The sequence below is a fragment of the Dendroctonus ponderosae genome, unplaced genomic scaffold (assembly GCF_020466585.1).
Source record: "Dendroctonus ponderosae isolate FM_Combo_2020 unplaced genomic scaffold, Dpon_F_20191213v2 Dpon_F_20191213_1, whole genome shotgun sequence".
In the NCBI taxonomy this organism is placed as follows: Eukaryota; Metazoa; Arthropoda; class Insecta; order Coleoptera; family Curculionidae; genus Dendroctonus; species Dendroctonus ponderosae.
This window is the reverse complement of record NW_026017110.1, coordinates 12,476,628-12,483,856: the sequence shown is the minus strand read 5'-3', so window position 1 is coordinate 12,483,856 and position 7,229 is coordinate 12,476,628. Positions and strand designations below refer to the sequence as shown.

The 7,229-nt window shown below is 36.6% G+C and overlaps 1 long non-coding RNA gene across 1 annotated transcript; it reads right to left on the bottom strand.

Annotated features, from left to right (window-relative positions):
* Positions 1 to 4,381: 4,381 nt before the first annotated feature.
* On the bottom strand, positions 4,382 to 6,506 carry LOC125505840. Its single transcript, XR_007282461.1, has 2 exons — positions 5,933 to 6,506; positions 4,382 to 5,116 (listed from the first exon to the last, which is right to left on the bottom strand). It is a non-coding gene; the product is annotated as an uncharacterized LOC125505840 (long non-coding RNA).
* Between the last annotated feature and the right edge of the window lie 723 nt (positions 6,507 to 7,229).

Here is a 7,229-nt window from a genome sequence, read left to right as displayed (position 1 = left end):
CGAAGCTCAGCCTGATGTAGAATCCATAAACGCTGCATGGAATTTGGAGACTCTTTTAGCAGTGGCGTCATTACAGAACGAATCTGTTATTGACACCACCAGAGTGCATCGACGGTTAAGCGAAAATGAAATTAAGGAAAAGGAAGCCATCGATAATAGACGAGCCAACTTGCTGTGGAACGAGCAGGCGCAGCAGTATCTGTTCGATGCCAATGAGGCCGAGAGCTGGATGAGCGAGCAGGAGCTCTACATGATGGTGGAAGATCGGGGCAAAGACGAGACTAGCGCCAGGAACTTCATGAAGAAGCACGAAAGTCTGGAAGCGGCGTTGAGCTTATGCGGACACCATCAGAGGACTGGATGAAAATGTGAAGGCCCTGTCGACTGAAGGACATCCTTTGGCCAAGCAGGTCGCTGTTAAACAGTCGCAACTGGACAAGCTGTATGCTGGACTGAAGGATTTGGCGCAAGAACGTCGCGCTAAGCTGGATGAGGCCTTGCAGCTCTTCCTGCTCAACTGAGACGTCGGCGACTTGGAGCAGTGGATAGCTGATCGCGAAGTGGTGGCCTCTTCTCATGAACTGGGCCGAGATGCTGGTTCTATTTCAACTATAATCGGGGCAATCAGGGTTTAGAAGGGGGGGCAGTGTAACGGAAATGGCCTGGGGTACTCACGTTTGGAATGGGGGGATCAAAATTCATGGTATTTCAGTAAATGGGAGCCCCATTTACTGTCAAATATGACACTGACAAGCGGGAAGTTTCGCACCTGTTCTGGAGATTTCGAGAACCATCTGGGTTACCTGAAGGAATCTATATAAGCGGCGACGAGAACCAGACGGGGGAAGTGAAGTGACAGCAACGAGCGGGTGCAGAAGATGTTAAACCCCGCGAGTCGGAAGAGCGAGTTTTCCGCCTGTTATTGTTATTGTTTGTGAAGTTGACGGTCATTTTGAAGTTAGTTTGTTCCTGTGTCGTATTTAAAGTGATACCGAGTTAGTAAAAGTTGGAAGCTGAATAAAGAGTTTGATACTCGGCCATCCACGGTACAATACAATATTTATAAGTCATTTTCTTCAAATCACCAACTAAACTTCACTAAGCACCCTTTAAGGTTGACTTGAAGGAAAAAGTAAACGCCGGAACCACGCGAACTAAATGCAAGCGGATATCAAAGTAGGGTATAGTGACATCAGCCAGAGTGCTGGCGCGTCGTTTTCGCCTGCTAAACAGAAATTCAAATTTAGATTCCTTATAACTTCCTAGTAAGTAAATTAAAATTTAAAAAAATTTGGTGGTACGGTTACTTCACCAAAAATGAACAGAATAGGCAAAAAATCTGCAAAGGCCCTATTGAGTCGGCTTGAGACAATATTAGCAACTTTATTTTTACTTAATTTACTAACTATGTAAGTGCAAAATGTTCACCAGCTGTCCACCTACAGGAATATCATAATCTTGACAGAGCTAGATGCAGCGCTTGACTTAGGTTCGTTTATTTTCAGGAACATATGTTTGTTGCAGTACCAGAAAATAGGAACCAACAGCAGTTAGTAAAGCGACTGCAATTTTTCTGTCAATTTTTAGAAATCCTGCGGCCGAAAATCCATTTTGAAGTACTTGAATTTTATAGGATACGTCCTTGAGTTTTTCGATTATTTCAATATCGTCTTCAAATGATTTGGATGCAGCTAGTAGATTTGCGGAAAGATTTTGTGCTGCCTTATACGTGATGTCACAGGAATAGATACAGGAAAGAATTGGTATCTGAAAATTAAAAAATGTAATCAAGTTTAGTAAGTGACCTACACAAAATTGAATCTTTTAATTGACTGAAGTTTGACTGATTGGTATTTTGTTCAAAAATATGGAAAGCGATTTTTAAAAAGGAAAAGGAAATTTGAAGAAAATGTAATGGGTTTTTCGGGTTTTTAGGTCGTCGTTCGATAGAATGTCTTCTTGACGTTTCGCAAGCACGAGTGGCTTGCCTCTTCAGAAGTGGTTCGCTTAAATGCTTGCACTGTTCTGATGATCAGAACCGTCAGAACAGTGTGTGAACACAGTGAACAACAAGAAGAAATTCTACCGAACGACCGCCTAAAAACCCGAAAAACCCATTAGTTTCATGGAATAGCCTCGAAAGTATGTCTCTTTTGATATTGTAAGTTGTTGAAAATAATCAAACGTAGCAACACATAGTTAAGCGAGCTTACCAATATTATTAGATATAAATAGACGATATCCGCAGAAAACAAATTGTAAGTAAATATGAAGAACTCAAGTCCAATAGAAAATGCATACGCCATCATCAGAAATAAATGTGCACCGTAAAGTTTTTCAAACAAACATGCTACATCATTTATTTTTAAGGCAGTCACTTCCACGTCATAAATATCTGCCAAAATTCTTCTCCTGCTCTGGGTTGCTCCTAACACATTAATCTTTGCGCTTAAGTAGTTGTATCTTATTCTTAAATCGTTAAGAATAGCACACATTATAAATTTGACGAAATTATAATAAAATAATGTGGCTTCATCGCCTAATAAACACACGATTATATTCAGTTTTTGCTCGAAGTCCATGTCTTGTTCTCTGATCCACAATATATAACCTTGTGTGGGTACAGTAACTGTAATAATCATATATACTGCTAAATAAAACTTAATGTTTCTGTAAATATGATAGTTCTTTGTCAGATTTGTCCAACTCGGGTTCTGAAGTAACATAACATATTTCTCATAGAATTTGATCCATATAGTTCTTCTCACAATAGTTCCCAGTAATGGTTCTAGAGTAATAATTATTGATATGAGTATGGACAATCTTATAACATTAACCAAATGAAGACCACCCCAAAGTTCACAACCCCATAAATCTCCAAGACCCAAAATTGTGACAAATAGGGTGGTACTAAAAATTTTAAGCCTGAAAAGTGTTCCATATCGAACAGTACCTTTTTCCAGGCCAATGGGTGGACAAACTCCTATTATTGCACCCACTTTGCAAAGCTCAAGCAATGGTTCTTTAATGCTGTCATCACAGAACACGGTGCTTGTTTTAAGCATTATTTACTTATTTCTTCTGATTAGGATTGATTTAACTTATATTTTTATTTTTAAATTATGCCAAGCAAATCCATCCACTATTTAAAATATTACATTCAGAATGCTGTTACTTTGCCGTAAAATATGGTTAATGTCCTTCTAAGTACATTACTAAGTTCTCTGCTGAAAACCTTGAGCAATTAAAGGTAGAAAGTTTGGACGAAACACCAAATTTCATTGTACTGTTCATTCGAATAATAGTTAGCACTCACTAAGATTGGGGATTAATATTTAATAAAAGATGGCTCATATGAATGAGAAACGTTTAATTATGGCCGTCTAACTAGTAATACTGCATTTATAAAAATACAGGATGTCCCCTGGGTGAAGAGTGTTTCGGGGTGTTCTGTGGGTGGCCCGTAAACAGGTACATTTTTAGGCTCAAAAAAAGGCGATGCGACATAACATAAAAAAAATGTCTAGTTCACCTGCTATTGAAGATACAGCATTAAGAGAACGAATACATTTTCTGTTTAATAAGATCAACCTGTAAAAGTAAATAGAACCATAGTGGAATAGAACCCTTTCAGATGCTTTGTTCAATTGGGGCAAGCATATGGAAACGTGGGATCACTGCTCATTGAGCTTGTAAAAGACAAGCAAGGCATGAACACTGGAAATAGTACATAGGTGAGAGCAGACGACGTGCTTTCACTAAGATACCCATATCGATAAGGATAAGGCATGGCGAAATCCTCGGTCCAATTCGTTTTAAAGCCATCGTGGACGAAAACATTATAGTGATAAGAACCACAGCTATATGATCAAGAATGTGAAAACAAGAATTATTTAAGATTTTTTCGAACATTTTAAATTAAGGGAAATATCCAAACCGCCTTTAGCCTTGGATTAGCCTTAGCCGCTGGATATAGGCCTCAAAATTTTTAGTTTTCCTGACTTCAACTCTATTCCTGATTTCAACTCTATGTTTAGAGTAGATTGATTTGTTTTGGCATCGCTGGATGGAGAATTGAAAATTTGATTCAGTCATAACATGAGTGAGGAAATTCGAGTAGTTTTAACCCAGAACGCGAAGTTTGAATATCATACATGTATGATATCCGCTGCTCAATGCATTGAGCAGCGGATCCAGTTTTCGAGTCATAACTTCAGTCGTGTCTTTTGTTGTCTATGAAATTAGAAAAAATATCGTTAGTCGACATAAACCCAGCACAAGGGGGGATCACCCTCCATGACCTCCCTAAATCTGCCCTTGATTAGTTGTCTCCATATTGAGTTTCTTTTTGTGTTTTGGCCCTATTAAATAAAAGATTGTCTGGTAGTTGCATGCCATTTTACTTTTCTATTACAGCCATTTGTGAGTACTTTATCAATAATTGTTTACAGTTTTATTTCATGATAGTGTATGTATGTCCGGTAGAAGTTGTTATTTTAGTTAGTGCTTATTTTTATAGTAGAGAAGAGCAATAAAACTTTCGGTATCTTCAAAGCCGTTTACGGTCTTCGATGTAAGTACTGATCTATAGATATGTTACTCTTACAATAACTCTCATCAGTTAGGCTTGGCCAAAAAATAACACTCCAAAACATGTAGTTGTTTTTCCCCGGTGTATTTTACATTAAAAACTAGTCCCGTAAAATAAATTGGGGAAATAAAGTAGGTACAGGTTCGGGACTGTTATTTTGGACCTAAACCCAGCTGATGGAAAAGGTTAGGCTTGAAACCGGTCCTTGGGTGTGCTATAAGAAACTTAATTAAAAATAATGTTAAAATCTTCTCACTGTCTGGGAATGTATGCTTGTTGAATTACAAGAAAATATGACCCTATGGAATACAGTAAAGCGACAGCGAGTTTTCTATCGACTGTTAAAAATCTCGCTGCTGTAAAATCGCTGTGTAACACTCGAATTTTATATGAAACATCTTTAAGTTTTTCACGGACTTCAATATCTTCGTTAAATGTGGTCGACGCAGAAAGTAGAGCTACGGATAAGTTGCAAACTGCTTTATAGGCGATGTCACAGAAGTAGATGCAAAGGAAAATCGGCATCTGAAACAGTAAACTATAATTATTTTATAATAAAAGTATAATTTGAAATTGAAAAAAATTAATTATCCTACAAAAAAGTATTTCGGCTTCAGGGTCATCATCAACTGAAGGAAGGGTACTATAACAGTTATGAGAGCAAAACATTTCGAACCAATTTTCTACTAGATTTGTGAAGTTATTCGAAAACAATGAAAATATCGACATTGAAACGAACAAAATTGAAATTGTGATACAGTGGAAAAGTTTCGGACAATTTCCATCTATCCAATATATTCCATATAATTTTACCCAATAAGTATTTATTAGCTTTTTCTTTCGTGATATTCATGTAATATAGAGTAAAGAAAAATCTGTAAAATATTGACAAATATGAGTAATAAGCAGAGATCAACTTCTTCAAATTCGTCAAATTTAAGTTTAGTGTGTCAAATTCTTCGTAAGGAACAAAATTATAATAGCCAACACCTACTTGAAAGAGCGCCTCAGAAAAATGCATATTTGCAAACTGTAAATTATCAGCAGATATATAATAAGAGGTTCGAAATCGGTTTTAATAATTCTGCGAATTATTGAAAGATAAACGATGGCGTGACAAAAGAAAGAATTATTTCTATTGTTTTAATCAATGGACCTCGCGCAACTAAAAGCTAAAAAAAATACGCATAAGCAGATGGCAATCCTCCTAAATGGAAATAATAAATGCTTTTTGACGACGATAGACCTGAAGTTTAGTCACACATAAATAATTCTATAAACGATAAATGTTCTAACAAAACTGAAGAACAAACTATTCATGCAATAATAAAAGAACAATACCGTCGTAGTAGCAAATAACACCAAAGGCTGCAAACTATTGTAGAGCCCGCTTTAGTTTACCAAGTAAAGATAACTAACTGCTAAACAACATCAGAGCAAAAATACAGTTTCTAAGTCACGTAACAAGGGGAGAAAGGCGCGAACTATCTCGATTCATAATAGAAGCAACTGGAGAACATATCAACCGGTAGACGGCGGAGTCTGAGGAGGGAGTTGAGAAGAAGGTTTGGCTTTGCGCGGTGCAGCTTTCCAAAATTGCTTGGATCAACCAACCTCTGGACTTTGATCGCCAAGCTCCGGGAGAATAAGAACAGCAGTCGTCAATTTATAGCCGAGTACAAGAAGCTTCTGATTTATTCCAGTTTCTTGCTATTTTAAAATTTGTTCACGGGTAATAAAATATTTGGATATTTTTATCATAAAATAATCCATATTTTGCTAATATGATAATTAAAAATACTTACGATAATAATAAGATATACATTGGTAGTTTCAAGTTCAAACATGCTATAATTGAAAACGCAGTACTCGATTCCAAAACTAAATCCAAACACCATCATCAGGAAAAAATGTGTTTCAAAAAGTTGCTTAAACAGATGTACCACATCGTACATTTGCAAAGTCTGTAATTCGATAGTTTCGACATTTTTCAAAATGTGGATTTTACTATACTTCGGAGTTAACTTAGTAACTTTCCAACTGAGCCAGTTGTATCGGTTTTTAATATCATATAGCAAACTAACAATTAGAAACTTTTCGGCGTTGTAAAAGAACATTGTTGTTGAATCTCCCAGCAGAAAATTTAAAAAGACGCGCCTTTCATATGGACCGTTGGACTCATACTGATTAATGAACCACAGTACGTATCCCAGCGAAATAATTGTGGCATTAACTGTAAGGTAAATCGCATAATATTTTTTAATATTTCTATAATAGTGATCTGTTATTCTTGATCTCTTATAGCAGCTAGTTTTATGTACCACTGAATATTTCCTGAAAAATTTCAACCAAATCTCTTTTCTTGTTAGAGGGCTTAAAATGGTCTCGCAGGTCATAATAATTGTCGAAGTTATGGAAAAAACAATTATACTGCTCAGATAGTACTGACCTCCCCATACACCAGTATGAATAATATTTATAACATTTACTATAATGATCCATAATGCAATAATACAACTTTTCAATTTGAAAAGCTTTGTTTCAATCAGCGTTTCGCTTTTGAAATCGAACTGAGGGCAAATTCCTAAAATACTCCCAAATTGTCCTAACGACTCAAATACAGGCGCTGGTTTTTGCC